Source organism: Sylvia atricapilla, chromosome 3 (assembly GCF_009819655.1).
Source record: "Sylvia atricapilla isolate bSylAtr1 chromosome 3, bSylAtr1.pri, whole genome shotgun sequence".
Lineage (NCBI taxonomy): Eukaryota > Metazoa > Chordata > Aves > Passeriformes > Sylviidae > Sylvia > Sylvia atricapilla.
Genome location: NC_089142.1, coordinates 109270765 through 109290031, shown reverse-complemented (window position 1 = coordinate 109290031; position 19267 = coordinate 109270765). Strand labels below are relative to the sequence as shown.

Here is a 19267-nt window from a genome sequence, read left to right as displayed (position 1 = left end):
CTGCAGAGAGGGAGCCCAAAGAGGGCATTTCACCAGGGCTCTGCATTACTGAGGGACACTGATCATTTTCAACTATTCCTGTGAAGGAATAAAGATGGGCAGTGTGGAAACAGGGCACTTTTCCACCAACGTTTCTATCTCCATATTATATCTGTAATTGCAGTACGATTTTTAATCCAAATAATTTCAACTTCTAAGGACTCTCACATTTATGCATACCCACCAGCTTTTGAGATGAGCTAAGTAATAGAAATCAGGAAATCTTACTTTAACAGCCCATTTTTTGCTGTAGGTAATTAGAATTCACTATTTTTTTTTTAATTACAGTACAATTCAAATACAATTTCTTTGTAAACTTCTGTGAGGTATGTTCCAGTTCAGTAAAGGTTCACTGCAAATACTGAGTATTTCATGGACAGGGAAGAAGCCATAGAGTATTTCTGCACTGTTCTACCTCTTAAAGTCCTCGTAACATTAATTATGGATTATTCAGTTTGTGGAATCTGTGTCACAGAAGTTACATTCTGTTTCTTCTTAAATTGATTGGTGTAACCCTGACAAGGATCTAACTGAAACTAGTCTGTTGCTTAAGGTTACCTGGATGTTTTGTGTGCTGTGCCAAACCATGGCTTATGGGCTCACCTTGTATGACACATACCAATCCTATTAAATAAACCTAGTCTTGCATCTTAAACCTATGATCCATATTCTTCATCTGTAGTTCTACAGATTTCCAGAAAGCAACATAAGTCAGAGAGGCACACTACCCATTATTCTGTTTCCTAAATATTATTTGAGAAGAATCAAAGTTTTCAAAGCTGGACACCAGAAATGGCTATTCAGGTTTATCATAATGCAACTGACATAGAAAACTTGTTTCTTGGATGCAAGCAAAGGTTTACACCAAAGATTGTGGAAGTTGATTTAGAAGTCCTGCATGGAAGCAGCTCTGGAAGCAAATGAAAAACATACAACTCCTCAAAAATCTTCCTTTTTTCTTTCCACCATCTTCTAAATCACAGTCAGGGAATGGGTTGAGCTCTTAACATAGACAGGGCTGTAAATCCCCAAAAATTCTGGGTAATTATTGACTGAAAGGGAGCAACTTTTCAGATTACAGAACCAGGTTTATCTTTGCTGAACACAGTAGCTTGATCTCAAAGAGACTGGAGGTCAGTAGACTCAGATACATAGAGCCAGGAGAAGGATGAAGAAAAAGAAGACAAACCTCTAATCTCTAATCCAATCTAGGAATGGCACTGACAGAAGTGAAAGTCACATGTGATTAAACCTCAAGGTCTTCTGTCAGTAAGATGAAAAAAGCAGGGACAACCATCACTGGAAAGTGCAGGAGAATCAAAAGGCTGAGACATCATAAATCTAAGTCCACACAGCACTGATGTGCTAAATTCAAAGCCAGGAGCTTCATTCTTCCTACTTGGTATATTTTGTGAGCCTGAACAGCATATTCCAATTCTTTGGTGTGAGAACTTTTTTCCCTTGTTTGTCTGTGAAAGAGAATCTTCAGTTCATGCCCAGAGTTTTAACCAAGGCTGAGAAACCTACCCAAGTTAGAATTTCAAATAACAGCCCAGAAATGAAAACCCTGTCATGTACCTTGGGGTGTTGGTACTAAAGCATAACAATGGCATGCAGGAGGTCAGCATCAGCTGTTCTGCTGACAGCATTGTAACAGATAAAATGGGACAGTGGTGAATAGCAGAGAGTACATTTGGAGCTGCAGCAGGGAAAGAAACAGAAGAAAGGAAGGGAAATATGCCCTTTTAGCACCACTGTGTATTTTCCTACAGAACAGGGCTGTAACAAGGCTCTAAACAGAGAGGAAATGGGTCCATCACTAAAACAGCAAGTGCACTGAGATGTGTTTGCAAACTCCTTCCACCAACATCAGCAGCAGTGTCCTTGCAGAATGAAGGATTGTTTGACCTGCACACATTAACCTACAGATCAAAACAAAACCCAACAACTAGATCTTCTCCACCAGATTCCTTTTAACTCACTTATTTAGGCAGATCCCTGCATTACTAAACCCTTGATAATCTCAGAAGCCAAGTAAAACAAACACTATTGCAGGAAAACAAACCAAAAATACCTACATTCTGAAGTCTGAGTTTGAGGCTTGTTTGGTGAAAATTGTCATATAGTTTTGGGGTTAATGACACTTGTGACTGGAATGAGGTATGTGCATCACACAAATTCCATCGTGCTCTGCCACTGAGAGGTCTGTACATGCTCAGACTGAGGGAGGAATGTTTCACATCTGCATAGCTGAGAAGAAAAACTCAAGGAACTCTAGAACTGTTTGAAGCAACTAAGGAAATAGGCTGATACTGACTTCTGCAGGTTGGGGTTTTTTTAGTTTGAGTTTCTTGGCAAACACAACAAGAAAAACAGAAAGACACTGCATTAAACTTAGTTGCATTTTCTGTTGTTAGAATACAAACCTAAAAAGCACTGGTAAAAATAAAGAGCTGATCTCAGCACTCCAAAAATTCAGAGTGGAGGAGAGGAGTGCAGGAAGGGGTGAAATGTAGGTCAGAGGATGGTGTCAGAAAAGCACCCAGGAAAAGCAGAAGTTTCAGACTGTTTATAACCCACCAGATGCAAGTGAGGCCTGTAACAAAAGCTCTAAGAGCAGATGATCTGTGAAACCTAACCTGCAGATAACAAGATAATTCCTAAGTATTAGGAATCTAACTTCTATCATAATCTAACAACTGCAGAACTTAAAAATCCATATTCGGGCTGTCTTTACAGCAAGTGTTTTACTGTAGATTGACAATAATGAAGATACTGGTGCTCACCACACTCCCCTTTCACCCTTGTAAGGCCTCAGCCCGGGAGCCACTGGCTGCCAGTCTTGTGCTCTTCCCCCTGTAACCTCAATCCAGATGAAACCAGAGTGAAATATCAGCTTGTTGAAAACTCTTCTCAGTGCTCAGCCATCCATCAGCAAGTTGGTCTTCTTTCAGCCAAAAGCACAAAACTTCCCATTTCCTCCCTTATCTTTCCATCTTGTGGTATTTCTTTGCTAAGGCAACTTGGTACATGGCAGTAACATGTCCTGGTGTCCTGAACTTCCTCCTGTTGGCTGCTTCTTTCTGTAAACTGTGACACCATTTCTGATCACCCTCTGGTTTCTGCTGTCATTAAGGACAGTCTCCACAGCACCACTCCAGTGGCACCAGCAGAGATAAGCTGTATCAGCAATATAACCAAGAATGGATAACAGTAGGACAGTTTTATGGCTGGAGACTTCTATAAACAGCATATGTCATAACTGCATTATAGAGATGGACTTTAATGGGTTCACCTTCACCCTGTATAACTGTTCAATTACATCACTAGGAGCAGCAAGATAACCATTATTGCATGGTCATAACAACCCAGTTTGTTTCTTTTTTTTTTTTTTTTTTTTTTCCCCACAGATACACTGGAATAATTCATTTGCAAAACAGGACTTTGAATGTTATTCATGAAAGGTGGCAACAGGGCTCAAATCAAAGTATAGTTCATGAATGCCAGCTTCCTCTATAACCAGAGACCACTATGTTACTGTGCTTCTGGAAAACTTGCCTTTTACCTCCCGTTTCCAAACAGGTGTAACTGTCACTTAATGAACATTAATTAAGATAGATCCATTGTGATTTCAGAGTACTTTTTGTCTAAGCTTGATAAATTTATCACAGACAGCCTTAACAATACATAATGAGTTATATCTGCACTTTCTGCAAGTCTATGCAATTAATTTTCTATTTGTGAAAGGAAATGTAAAATGAAATATTGTGCCCTTTCTAATGCAGAGGCAGATGTAATGAATGGCTTTGGCAAATAGTTGTCAAAGTATGTTAACTAACATCTACAAATCTTTTCCTTCTCCAACAATAGTTTCAGGGCCCAAGATAATTCACTTCCCTTTTTTTGTCATATTGATATGACATACCGAATTCACTGTATCTACATAAAAGAAACATAATTGAATTCAAGTTCCAAACCAATTGTCTTCATCTTTTAGCCACTGGCTTGAGAGATCCCAAGCACAGATTAAAATCCACAGAGCAGATCTTTTCAGTATTCCCACTGGAGACCAGAAATCTGGTAGGCAAACACTTGAACAGAAGACTTCCCGGTTTTGGAAGAGGCTGCTGACACACACTGATCAATCTGCTTCCAAAGGGAACAGTCACTGTATCCTGCACCTCTTGTCAGCACCCTTTCTTTGTGTGGGGATGGGAGTATACATTCTTTGCATCTGGACTTGAATTGGCTTGAATACCTTTAAATTCTTACCTGTATCATTAGAAGTATCTATAATACTCTTGCAAGCAGAATATCCCGCTCTGTTTTCAGACTGTCAGGCAATTTACTGCAGCTCTCCATTATTCCATTAATGCAAATAGTGATATCCATGGGGCAGGGCTAAAAAGCTTGTCCTCTGTTGTCCCCCAAACATGGGAAATTATTCATCAAAACCTACACAAGTTTAATCTTTTTGTTTGCCAACTTAAGGCTTCAAAAGTTTAAGAAGCCCTAAGATGAATATTACCAGTGATTCCTTGAGTTGGGCTCTTTAGGACACTCAAAGTGTCTTTAGTTGCATGCCCACACACCATTCTACCCCTACTATCAGATTTGTCTTCTGTTTGTGAACTGGGGAAGCAGAGCATGGTTTCAAAATTTCAGGGTCTTTCATCCTTTTACATGACTAAGTTTAGCTAAGTTCTCCAAGCAGCTTTGACTCTGGCTTTTTCTACCTTTGGAGACCTTGCAATTTTTCTAATGTTATTAAAACAATTACTTTCAACTTTTGGACATAAGTGATATTAGGGTGATGCAAACCAGCCAAGGTCAAAGACTGAAATAGTTTAGCAGTCAAGGATAACACCAATGCACAAAAAAAAAAAAGCAACATCAAATTGCTTGTAGGTCATCAGTGACAGCACTGAGCTACAAGAAGTTCCACAGCATTACACAAAAGAAGAAAACAACACTGCACCCAGAAAAGCAAAATTGAAACGACCCAGCAACCATAGCATTCAATCTGCAAGTAGACTAAGCAGAAAGAACACCTGGATGAAAAACTCCTAGCACAGAAGCCATTGTTTTACCTGAAGTCATGAATGCAACTGCACGCACCATGGGAGAAGTTTATCCTCTCATAGATTCTTCAAAGCCTTCTGATTTTGAAATGCTCAGCCTGAGGCATGGAACTGCCTGGATACAAGCTGTTCCACAGGCACAGAAGCACTACTCAATAGGGAAAGCTCCAGAACTGATCACACATTAAATGTATAGGCATAGGTGGCATTTCAGCATCCTGCCTGTCTTCCCCACAATCAGTAGCATCCAGCAAGAGTTCCCTTCCAGCATCAGAGCAATGCAGGATTCATATCCATTTCCTCAAGCAAGGAAACAAGCAGAGAGGGAGAGTCCCTGGGGTAATCAGCTACCTGCTGGTTCAAGTACTCCCTTAGGAAGTTCAGATTCCTCATCTGCTCAGTTTGAGCAGACACACAGGCTTCATTCCTCCATACTTCAGGCGACACCTTAACCATCTCAGCCCCCTCTCTGAAGTCCCACTTCCACATTGTGTAAGTAAGGTCAACAGTAAGGGCCTGTAAAGATGAAAGTTTGGGTCCCTAAAAAGTTCAGGGAGCAAATCAGCCATGTTTTTGCAAGTATAAGTGGAATGCAAGCATCTTCAAAGACATTCACCAGCCATACACATGCCCACACAGAAAGCCCCAGCTCAAAGGACAGACATCTCTCTGGTATTACCAAAATGTTTCTGAAATAGCTGATGTTTCCCAGGCATGTTAGACCTGAAAGGTAAAACAGCCTAACCAGGAGAGTATCTGCTTCATCAAGCACCCCTGATATGAAAGAAAAATTACAGGAGCAATAAAATAAATGCTGAAGACGCCACTGCTAAAGCCACAGAACCCACAAGCTGGATAAGCAGCATGAGGCTACTGAAAAGGCAGGTAATTGTTTGGGGTCCTCCTGGCCTCTATACCCACCCGATTCCTTCCTAGAGCCAGGTAACAGCACTCGTGCATAGACACAAAAGAAGTTGTGCAAAGCCTTTAAAAAATACTCATCAAGAAATACTACCTGGACTGCCAGAGCAGCCTCAGTATTCTTTGCCAGAGACACAGGCACAAGGTGTTGTGGAAGGACAGCAGTTGCCTCACAGCACAGTGGGCACCAGCAGATGCCAAGGAGTGCCATGTGGGAACCAGCCTGCCACAAAGGAATATTGATGTCCTCAGCAAAAGCAACCAGCAGGATTTTTGAGACTCGGAATCAAAACTGTTCTGGGGTATGGGCACAGGAGACATGATGGCAGAAGAGGTGGCAGAGCACAGCTGTATCTTCAGGTGTTTGCTAGAAAGCACAAATATGGGAAAAAGTTTCACACATTGAAGCTGGAAACAGCTACAAAACTACACACAGCCCATCCTTGTTTTTATTGCACAAGCTACAAGCGGAGTCTGGAAAGCAACTCAGAAGATATCACTGCTAAAAATGCAGCTGGGCTCAGAGGTTATTAGGGCTTGTTGACACCATCTTTTGAGCCCTTTAGATGCAGAAAAACTACTAGTATAAACAAGACACTGTTAATTCAGTGCAGAATAGCCTTCACAAGGAACCGGTGAGCAAGGACACCAACATCAGGGCACTGCCACATGAAAAGGGATGTTCAGTGAAGCAGAATGTGGGCTCAATCCCAATGAGCTACACAGCACTGATGTCAGAAAATGCATCCACCCAAACTGAGTTTCATAAGTGTTTGTATCTGCTTTTCTCTCAAGATGGCTACTCAAAAAGACAGCAATCAGAATGTGATTTGAGCAGGTATGAAGTCATATATAAGACAACCAAATCACAAGGCACAGATCATTAGAAAGAAGGAATTCTTCTTTCAGACGCTGTAGGCTGGCCAGGCATGTCAAGTGATATCAACGTCATGAGGAGTAAAGATGAGACACAGGAGGAAGTGCAAGCAACAAAAAAGTAGCTGTGAACATAGAGAAGGTTCCTAAGAGACCCTGAAGTAAAACAGGAATGAACCTACTGGCCTTGTATTCAAATATCTTCATTATTCTAAGTGACTCTTTTGACTGCTGAGAACTCAAAAGGTCTTTCATTACCACAATAATCACCATAAAAACATTTCTGTACATACAGTGTCCCAAACCACGGAGCTTCAGAAAATACATTTTCACTTACCAAGAAAGGAGAATTCAGCTCCACCACACATCAAAAGGTCAAACCAAACTGGCAAGTTATGAACAGCAATGACAGGCGAGCCATTCCAGACTGGGTAACATCTGGGAAGGCACTGAGAGCAGTGAGAGACTAGTGGTAAAAAGAACAATGGATGAAAGAGAGCGGGACAAAAATGTGCAACAGCCAAAACCTGTCTAGTCTGAAAAGATAACAGCCAGAACTAATACCAGACATCACTTATTAAAAAATTGTTTCCACTGCCAAATCATGCACTCCTGAGCAGTGCTTTGAGCAGATAAAGTCTGATTTACATAACGTGCTCACACACACCATACACATCAGATGCACATGTGAATGTGGAAATCAGTGAGAAAACCACCATGAGCCAATAGGCTTACAGCATCTGGACACTCTTTCAAAATCCCCTGGCGAATAAAGTCAGGACAATGTCAAATTCATAGGGAAATACCTGATTTACCAATCAAACAAGCAGATGCTTTCAAAGTTGAGTTCATGTTATGGGTTTGTGCATTCAGATGTGCACACACGTGATGTTACAAGCAGGATGGAAACGCGATAAGTTCCATAAGCATGTTTACTTTTTATCTCTGATAAATACAAAGGAAGTGATTCAGACTTGCCCAGAAGGCAGGGATTCTACTGACATTATAGGTGTCTGTGGTTATGTCTAGGAGCCTTCAGACAGGTACTGCTTGTGAAAGAAATATTGAAGTCAGCTTTAAAGTATTGAATTCAGGCATAGGTAATGGACTAGCTGTGGCAGCCTGGAGCTCAGCAGGGGCTGATTTATCCTGCTAGAAAGTAGTAATTGTGTAATTAATGGAAACATCAGTCTTTATTTTAGGGGGTGGATGGTAAATCTACCACACAAGTTGTTAACTAAAGCAAATGTAAAATTGTTAAATACTTATACTTTTTGCATCAACATGAGAGAATGTTTTATTCTATTTGCAGGAACCGTTTTCAGGGGAAAAAGTGACTAACAGACCATGATTACGTGACAGGTCACAAGAAGCAGGTTTCATATGCTGAGACAAGAGGGGAACTCCACCCTGCACCCTGATCTTCCAATCTTGGGTCTTGACCTAATGGCAAAAGTCCTCAGAGACCCCCCCCTCAAGAATTACTACTTCCTCTTCTCTGGTAAAATAAAACTTCTGCTTCTCTCAGTTGCACTATCCTTTTTTTTGGACACAATAAGTATAAACAACCACAGTCTTTAATGTGCTTCATCTTCTGCACAGGGAAGGATTAATTCTTGAAATTAATTTTAACAGCCGCATCTCAAAAGAAAACTAGGGGCACTGTCTCCACCAGCACTCCATTTAGAGTAGCACAGCTATTGATTTAACTCAATTATGTTTTAACGTAACATTTGCTTTATTAAACAAGGCTCAGCATCTTGGAGTTAATGGCAGCGGCCAAACAACCTCAGTCCAAAGATGCCACTATCTGAGGTGAAAGCACCACTGCATTGTCACATGCTGCTTCTCACCCAGTGCCTGTCAGCTGAGGACCTAACCCAGGTCACCTTCTGATGGCTACATGACTTACAGTAAGTTGGCTCAACTCCTTCTACAAGGCACTGAACCAGGCCACACAGCCCCATCCAAGGCTGCTCACTCGTGTTCTGACCCACAGATACTGAACTGGCTCTTGCTCTTCTCAGAATTGTGTTCCTACCTGTGCTGGCACCAACCAGATCAGCAGCTGGGCATTCCTAGTGTTGCAAGCAGACTATCACATTAATGCCCAGGTGACTTGAATGAGGTGGGCCACAGCCAGCTACTCCAAACCTTTCTCAGGGCATCTCTATCCAACTGGAACAATTGCTTCTTGTTTTTGAAGTTAACTTTTGCGGTGGTGGATGACAAGACAGAAACAAAAGGCCGATTTTAAATCGTGCCAATACAACACCAAACAGCCAAAATATCACCTACATGCTGCCTTTTTATTAAGGCATCAGTCATTTTAATTGCCTTACACAGTGGAGTTCTGGCTACTCGCTTAAGCTTCTGGATACCATGGATGAGTATTTAATGACACCAGTAGCTCTAACAGGTGAGCCTATCTTTCAGTATTTCCCTTCCCATCGTGGGGGCTCCATGTCCTTCTTTCCCAGCCCACTCCAAGGCATTCCTTTAATTTCTTTGGCTCTTCACCAAACAAGATGCACTTTCAGTGAATGATTTTGAAGGAGCAGGAGAACCAAAGGAAAACAAGTACAAAATCACACCAGCAAATAAAGTATGAATGTTTTAGCATTAATTCAAAGCCATAAGGATATAAAGGATTTGGGGAATTAAGGCATACCCTTCACACCAAGGATCTTCAATTGAATGCAGACAAGTTATAGGAAGAGCTGACATTAAAGAAAGGACAGATGACACTGCAGTGAGATCATTAAGGACTAATGCTGCTTTTAACCTGGAGAAGAGGGTAGACTGAGCTGTTTAAAATCCCTTAAAAATACTTTTAAGCCAAGCCATTACATGAGATGGAAACAGTGCAGGTAGGAATATACTAAGTAGGGTTGTTTTCTGGTACATATATGTATTTTGAACTGGACTTCAACAAAGAGGAGGTTGCAGTGAAGGGACTGATAGACTTCATAGCAACACAAAACCCAGCACTAGATTTCTTGGTGAGGTTGGATGGGTGCCAGGTAAAGTAGGGCAAAATATTCCATTAACTTCCCTTTCACAGTTCCAGGGCTATTCAACTTTGAAAAATGTAATAAGTTACACAACTGTATACAAGTGTCCATCTAAAATGACTTGGTTTGGAACTCCCATACCTTAATATTGCAACTACATATACAAACAAATGCTATGAGGGTGTTACAGGATCTTCAGACCCACAAGGAGGACAGTAGTCAAAGTGTTTACATGCATTAAACAAAGGGTCAAAAAGAAAAAAAAAAAGAGAGGTAATTTTATTTCAAATACATATAGGGCTTTCTCATTAGGCCATCAAACTCACAGGTATTAATCATGAAAATAAATGTTCCTTGCCCCTAGGTGCGACACAGTTCTTACACAAGAGAAATGACCAATACAACTCTTTCTCTGATCAAATTACTGAAGATGAAATGAATTTTAAAACAATATCCCGGGTGGATTATGCATTTAGCTACTTAAGAAGAGACTTTGTAAGGACCCCCATTTATTACTTTGAAAAGCCAAGCTAGTTGCTGCCGATAATTAAGGCACAGTCTTGTTCACATCTCACCTTAAAGGCTTTGGAGCTGAAGAGCCTATGGATAATAGCCAGCTGCCCTATTGTATCTCACACTTTGCTTTGGAAAGTTTTGAAATGAAAGTAAAACCAGGTAAAGTAGATGGTCTCATTCATCAGCACTTTATTATGGGGACTTAGCACAGGAAAATAACAAATGTTTTATATATTGCCTTTAAAAAAATGATAGAACAAATCCTATATGTGTATTCTTACCTATACATTATATGTAATCTCACAAAAATACTAACAAAATCACTGAAAGGCAGAGGTTTAATTAGCACTAGACCCACAATTTAATAGGATTTCATTTAGGCTGGGCTTCTCACGAGTCTAAAATGAATCGTGTGATGTGTATTTGCAGGATTAAGGCTCACGGGCTGATTGCCAGACCTACACTACAGCTGCACTGGGGTTGCGTGCAGACAGTGCCTCACACACTGCACCTGCACCAGCAGCTCCTGCCCCCAGACAAGGCTTTTGTGCCACTCACCTACCTCTGAGGCTGCTTCCTTTACTCCACTGTTCCAGCCCAGCACATGGGAAAAAAAAAATCCAATAACCGCGACTCACATTCCAGAAATGTCAGGGGTTTGGTTATAAACCATGACATGGGCAGCCAGTTAAGAAAAGAGAGTATCTTCTCTATTTGAACTCTTAAGTCTTAGTCAATGGAACCTCATTATGTTTAGGGCAGGTTTTCAAGCCTTCCTTCACAAAACGAGAGCTAGAAAGTGTAGAACAAAAGCTCAGATTTTCAGAAAACTCACTGAACTTCAGTATGAAAAAAAACCAAACAGACAAACAAAAACCCTGCACACGTTTGGGAAGAAGATCACAAGCCAAAGCACTACTGTTCTTTAACTCAGAGTTCAGCTCTGTGCTCTTTCCAGCCCCTCTCAGGCAGGCCAGGAGCAATGCTTTCTCCCTCACCATGTTGTACATAGTTGAGCTCCTCCTTGCACCTAGAACTGGGGTTTGTCAAACCCCCCAGTAAGACATCCTAGGATGAGCTCAGCTGTCAATATGAAAGCTTTTCTGCAGGTTGAGGTTCCTCAACTTGCTTACCTTAATATGAGACAAGCTCCTGTGCCAGTGTACAGGAGGCAGGGGGGAATTTCAACACTACCAATTAGAGAGGCTTCAACTGCTCTAGAATCACAATTACGTTTAGCTACAGCCCAGCAAATCCAAAGCCACAGGTACTCAAGTGTCCAGCAGAGTAATTACCCACCTAGAAGAATTTTTTCCATTTCTATGAGGTGTAGAACCAAGCTCCTATTTCAGATGTGTCAGTGTAAACCAACAGCAGAGCCCATGACAGCAGCAATCTGTTCAGATCTACCTCAGAGTAATTGACAATAGCTTTTGGCATAGCTGACAAATTCAAGTGGGACAGGGTTTTAAAACCACACCTGAAGTTCCTACTGCAAGTGTTGTTATACGAACTTCTCAGTAATTACATCATCACCTCAGTAATTACAACAACTTATGTTTTAATTCAAGCCAGTCTCAATTAAGTGGCAATTCTGTGGTAACATGACTAATACCCAACAATGAAGTCAATAGTTTCCTACTGTCCACATAGCAAAGCCATGAGCTAAGCAATGTTGGGTGAACTCTGAGCTTAGACAGAAGATTTTCAGGGCACTGAGAACTTGATTAATTTCTCCCAGAAATCTCAAATCTATTCTTTTAAAACTCTGACCCAAGGAAAGCACTGGAGGAGCCATAACCAAGTTCACTAGGTAGCTCTTCCCATAGCAGAAGTGACAACACAACACCAAGAAATCCTCAGAGCAAGAGGTATCACTGGGGATATTCAGCTGGGCTTACAAGTGGTATCAAAGATTCATAAGTAACAGCCATACAAAAATGATGGAAATTCATGGGGCTCTTCAGAGTTGGGATAATTCAGGCAAATTCCAGTTTGAGGAAATAAGATTGTACTGATTCCAAATAACCACTAATCAACTGTTTCATCCTTGTCACAAGTGTGCTAGAGCCTCACCAGCACCATAAACAAGCTGCATGTTTGAGTGTTAGGTGACAGTCAATCTACCCCATTTTTAGAATGTTACAGGATTAAAAAGCATTGTATTAATGAAGAAATTTTCACTTAAAAGGAGCAGTGGTGACAGCACAGAGGGGAATGCTTGTGTGTGGTCTTCTCATCCATGTTTCCTCACTGTTTAATGCAAGGCAAGCCTTAATGAAGAGGAGAGGACAGAGGAGTTACAAAACAGAACTGTTCCAAATAAAAGGAAAAAATGAAAAATGGTGCCAAAAGGAGTACATTATATTAAACAGTGAACTTTTATAGACAATCTACAGGAGAAACTATATGACGATCTACAGAATAATTCGTTCCAAAGTTAATTCATATGCTTATCCAGCACTAAAATATAAAGTGGCTATTCCTGAGGGGTTTCCATTTTTGTTAACTTTTTAACTAAGGACAGAAATTTTAAAGGCACATTAAAATTATCATCTATCACTAAATTACATATTATACAAATGTAAATGTGATCACACCACACTTAAATTCTTATAACAATAAACTATTCTGTTTTCTTCCCCCTGACATTTACAAAATTCATTTGGAGGAGTAGGATATACCTTACAGAGATTAGTGATAAATCATGTATTTTTAATGAATATCAATAGGAGAAACCCCAGGACATAACCCACCATCTAATTTGATTAAACTGTGCTTAAGGCAACACCACCTCTCTGGCTGGGGAATAGCACTATAATGACTTTGTGAGCATTATTGCAGGCTGTTTTAATGATTTAATGAACTGACTCTATATTTAGTTCAATAGCCTTAAAATGATTAGTGTTTAAGAAAAATTAGCTCACTTTGATCTGATTCTATTTGATAGTAAGTTTAAATAACCTAACCCTTCAAAACACAGTGGAAAAAAATTCCTAGAATCACAGCCAGCTAACTGCTAGAAAACATTATGGCAATCATTAATAACAGTTCATTTATGTTTAGCTACAGCATATGGAATGACACACTCATCCCTCAAGATGGGACACAGCAGCATATATTAAGTTGCATTATATTATTTTCCTATTTTTTTAACGTGAAAAATAAACCAAGATAAAAATGCTCTCCTATATGCTCATGTAACACAAAAAATTTTTCCTTCACCAACGGTACTGCTTAAGAATTTTAACTTGTGGGTCCAATGTATGGTTCTGTGTCATCTGTAGACTGGAAAACTGTTGGGATTCTGGAGACACAAGCTATGCTTGATGGCATCAGTCAGGGCTGGCTTTGAACTGCTCAAGCCATGAATGCAACATAGTCATGCTGCTGAGAAAGGGAAACAAAAATATGCCATAGTGCTAAAAATAACACTTCCAATGGGATGTTTCCAAAATATGGAACTAAACTAGAACTGAGTTTCTGAAAGGATGAAGGTAGAAACATCCACTCTGCAGGGTTATCTCTGCACTTCATCTGTGCAGACACTGCGATCCTTTCGTGGTCCAAACCATCCCAGGTATATCACATCTGCCCACTCCTCACACCAAACTGCTAGAAGCAAACCACAAACATCCAAAATTATAACCCACTGTGCAAATTGAAAAGTAGGCACCCAATTCAACCACAAATCAAACCTAGATGTCAAATTCTTCTCAAGAAACAGCTCTTGCAAGGAGATCCTTTGCTGGTTGTAACAAATATCAAAGGGGAAATGCCAAGTACAAGCTAAAACTGGAGACTAGTGCAAGACACCCTCAGACTTCGTGTTATGTTTTTCCACTTTCCTCCTCTAACACTATAATCATGAACTGGTCTCCTTGGGTTTTTAGTCTTAAGCAGTCCACCTACCCTTTAAAATGAGCTCCAAACTGACAGGCAGCAAACATCTTCCTCTCCCCAGAGAAGAAGTGCAAATGAATTTGTTGCCAATCCACCCACTGCAGGAGCCAGCAGGTTGCAACAGAAATCCAGGAGCTGATCCCCATCACACCAATGAACATTTTTTCCATGTCCCTTTACAACTTGCCTGATTGTGTCCCCTGCAAAGTACAAGAGTTCGACTTGCTCAAAAGAAATTTCTTGGTGGCACTGATCTACATAAAAAATGTTTGGGTACATCCAGAATGCTCAAATTGTTTTTTCTTATGGTTATTCCTTTACGTCTCAATGCTCCAGATTTCCAGCTACCCATTAGGAACTGGAGGCCAGGCTCTCCCTGAGGCTGGCTTTCCAAATTATTTTATATAATCTGTGTTCCTACAGTATTTTTTTCCCAGACCTCTGATTTTTACTGTGTTGGTCACCATTCATGGTCAGTGAGTACTTTCCAGTGTTTTATGTTTCCTGTAGAAAAATCTGAGACCACCACTTTCATTCCAGACTCACAAAACTGGTAAATATCTTTATCATCAATAGAGTTTATTTATATCAAGATTTGTTTTTAATTTTCTGCCAACTCTTCCTCAAGATGAGGACAACGTCTGTTTTACAAGAAATTCTAGCATTTCTAAATTTTTATAAGAATTTAATCTAGAACCTGATTTTTATTTTATTAGAATAAAATAATAAGTAACATTCTGTGGCAGTGACACAATAGAAGTTTTGTGTCTACCCACGTATTCCACTTTAATATGATTTATCATCAACAAATTATTGTGTAGAAGATAACAGTTATCATATATGCAAACTGGTATCTTGGTAAGAGTACAATTACTCGAATTCTGCTTTGAGTTCCAACATGAAACATGTCAAATAGTTCAATAAGGCACACGCTGTCCAAATGACACACTCATATTATAAAAGCACTGGCAAATTGAGCTAATTTTCCCTTTCTGTCAAAAGCTACAATCAGATTGTCACACTCCCATGGAACACACCAATTTCCACTAAACTGCATTTTCTAACAGAAAACTGTTCCATTAAAAAAAAAAAAAAAAAATCAGTCAGCTCTAATGTGCCTGAAGTCTATGCAATTAAAAAAGTTTCTAAATATAGCTTTAATCATGGCCGACCCCAATCTTCTGAGAAGTCCTTGCCCTCCAGGCCATCCCAAAGGGATGGGAACATCCAGTAACAAGCCAAAAGTCTCATGACAGTGTATTGACCCCATTTGATATTTATCTCTAGCCATTTGCGAGTGCTTCCCATGAGCTTAATTAAGCTCATTCATTTCCACAAATTGTGGCATCCTAGAAAATACCAGACTTTCCTTTGATAGATGAGATTTAGATGTGGAAGTCTTATGGGAGGCAAGGTGTCTCTCAGGCTATTTGACAGAGTGGATCATGAAACAACTTATCTAATCCCTCCCCTCCACAAGGTGGAAGTGGAATGCACATAGGATTGTGCCCTGTCCAATGCAGACCCCAGCAAAGAGCCACTTGCTATGAACTGGGAAAAAACTCCCCACATTGCGGAGAAACGGAATCCTTAAACTACAGAGGCAGAATTGCAAAGCCACAAAACAATTTCTGTCCTCAAGGTGGTATTTAGAAGGAAAAACTCTTGCATCAAGAAGCAAAGATTTGAGAAGCAGTCAGGGTGAGTGTTTCTGCACCTGGCATTTGGGTTTGGCTTTGAGTGTCATCCTTGTCTTTCCTACATTATTTTTTTCTATTTGTGTTATATTTGACTGCCCTTAGGGAATTTGTTTTGTGTGACAAAGCCCATTCGAGGGAACACTGTAACAGCCTTCCACTGTGCAAAAGGCTGCTGCAAAAACTCACTACTTATTCTACACAGATAAGGCAAAATACCAGGTAGAGATAATCAAACATGAACAGAAGAAAGCAGGAAGACTCACTCTTTATCATAATGGTCTTAAAGTGAAGCCAGATGAACTTCTGTCTTGAATAAGAGGTAAAATTGATCCTGCCTCAGGGCAAAATAATAAGCTAGCAAATCCCTCAGAGTTCCTTCAAGTTGGGATTTTTTTCTTGTTTGCTTGTGGTTTTTTTTTAATTTAAGAAAATCCATGATAACTGCAGGCTAGAAAAAGTGTACCTTAGCACCCTGTAGAAACCATTTCTTAATATCAAACCTAAGTAGAAAAAAAAAAAGTATTTCCCTAACATAGAAAAACCTTTTTTCAAAAAAAAAAAAAAATAAATCTACCTTTCATTTATTTCACACTAAAACATTCAATCATGAGGTATAAGCTCAAACTTTGTTGGTTACATACTTTTCTCCCACAAGTGTTTCCCTTTATATAACTGGCTGCTTCAATCTAGTATATGGTCTGCTGAAGACCAGTGCTAATATAACAGTATTTTCCTTTCATAAGTATATTTAAGCACTTTGTTTACTTTGGAATTTTGGTTCATAATTCCTATGCTATCCTAATTGCTCCATTTACCTTTAACATATGTACACAGAGTCCACATCAATGAGTTCAGGCACTTCATGCAAAGGAAGAGCAGTTGGTCACCACACTGGTTCCATCATTCCTAATTTTTCCAGCTCATTTAACACCTTTTCTACTGTTTTACACATACTGAGCACCAGTCTCATCTCAGCTGTGCTACCACCTTTGCACTATATGTAACCTGAAAAACCACATTTTCATCTCGGGATCCTTCAGTTCATCCAAAACTCAAGGAAAAGCTTTTTTCCACCCATCATGAACTATCTTCTTACTGTAGCACAAATATAGATCTGTTTTCCCCAGTACAAGGAAGTTCAGGATTTCCAGTGCTTTTGTTGTTCTGAGGTTACAGTTATTTACCAAGTCTATTTACCAAATTGCGTCCCTGAAACAGGGCATCACAACAGTGGCACCAAAAACAAAATTATACCCTTGGTGAAGTCTTTTTCCCTACAGTAGTTTAAAAGTCATTTGTAGTCAAAACAACCTTTTTTCTTTAATGTTTCATCTTTCTGGACATAACTTACCTACAAAAGTGTAACAGATGTAAAGCATCCTGGTTTTATACTTCACTTTTTTATTATTTGACTTAGACAAACACCAAGTAGCAAGATAAAACATTTCATGCAGATGAAGGTACTTGAAGAAGCTGCCTAAAAATAGTAATAGTTAATGCATATAGTGACTAAAAATAGCCATGGAGTCAGCAGGTATTAAACAGCTACAGAAAACCTCAGCCATCAGGATCTGTTTACACAGATATTTCTGTCCCAAGACTAAAAAGTATTTAAAAAAAAACCAATCACCACACAAAACACATCTGTTTGGGGGGTTTTGTTTTGGGTTTTTTTCCAGTTACTAATATATAGGACACAACATGGGTATGACAGATAAAACCGCTGCCGAAGGGGAGGGTGTAAGAAATAGAGCAAGAGAAGCAATTTTGCTGCTCCATATCTTGGCCCCATACCTACAAAAATAAATGGCTTGTGGACAGCTAACCTCAGGTCAGCAAAGCTTCCACTATTAAGTGGTTCCAGCTGGTGGGGATTTCCCAATTCCCCACTTACAGGAGCCTCTCAAATTACTTGTTCAAATTCATGCAGATCTGGGATTCCAGATAATGATTTTAGAATAGCAACCCAAAAAAATTGTACCATAACACCAAAAAAAAAAAATCCTAACTTGAGCTGTAAGTGAAATTACAACAGCAATACCTCCAGAAAACTACATGCTTCCCATATGAAGCTTTCAGGTACAAGATGCACTCAAAGTATAGTCAAAACCTGAAGAAAAGTGAGAGCCAACCTTATTCTGTCAACACTGACCTATTTTTTTCAGGTCTAACAGCTCAAACAGCTACAAATTTGGTGAAACTTGGATTGTAAAACCATAACACTCCTCAATTACTTTTCGTTGGCCAGACAGGCAAACCTGTCATTTGACAACACATCATGGTCCAAGATAGTAAAGTTTATCACTCGGGGGTCATGAGAAAATGGCCACAGGTACAGCTTGCTAACCTTCCCTAGGTAATTTTTCACAGTTATCATCCAAAAAGCGTAAGAGCATAAAAGACACATTATCTTTGAGCTCCGTTTATTGTAACATGGGTGAGATTCCCTATAAAACCACTTACTTAGTAACTGTTGCGTGTTCTTCAACACAGAGTCAAATCAGTAACACATCTTCTTGACAGTGTGTCAGGAGCAAGAGGACACCTCTCCTCTCAGAGTCCAACACATTATTTATCATTCTGCTCTGACTTACCTTTGCTTCCCACCCAGCACTAGCTCCAAAAGCACTTTACTGCCTCGTTTCTTAATGCAATATTCGAAGACAAAGCTAAGCCAAGAGCTCCAGAATTTGATTCATATTTTCCCAAATGTCAAGAATCCACTGGAGTTTTGCTCTTACCTGTAAGTAGATGCTTGATCACAAAATTTTCACTTATGTTCATCCTCTGAAATCAACTGAGCAGTTTCTGTGGGGGAGTTTGAAGAACAAATAACTTAATTTCTCAATTCTCATAATAAAAGTATTGTCTTCATAAAGTTTTGCACTGCATTCATTGCAGGGACAAGCTCAAAGGCTGGTTTCAGGGCTCCCTGGATTATCCTCTCAAGGATTTTGGCTTTTTCCATCCCCTTTAAATGAAATCAAAGTCTACAGCACAATAGTTTCAAATGAAGGATGTCCAGCAGCCCACGTGGAAATTCACAGCCAAATTAACATGCAAATCTTGACACTTTTGATACCAAATTTGAACTTTGTACTAAATTAGAATCAAGTTCTAATTTAGTATTGAAACCTCTCATGCTGATTCTTACTTAAACTAAAGTCTGTTGTACAGCTGAGAGGAGTTAACCCTTCTATTCTAAAGAGGTATTTAA

General features: G+C 39.7%; 1 long non-coding RNA gene across 1 annotated transcript; it reads right to left on the bottom strand.

Moving 5' to 3' along the window:
• Positions 1 to 356: 356 nt before the first annotated feature.
• On the bottom strand, positions 357 to 19015 carry LOC136359705 (uncharacterized). The gene is made up of 3 exons (XR_010743320.1): positions 18792 to 19015; positions 1439 to 1508; positions 357 to 723 (listed from the first exon to the last, which is right to left on the bottom strand). It is a non-coding gene; the product is annotated as an uncharacterized lncRNA (long non-coding RNA).
• Between the last annotated feature and the right edge of the window lie 252 nt (positions 19016 to 19267).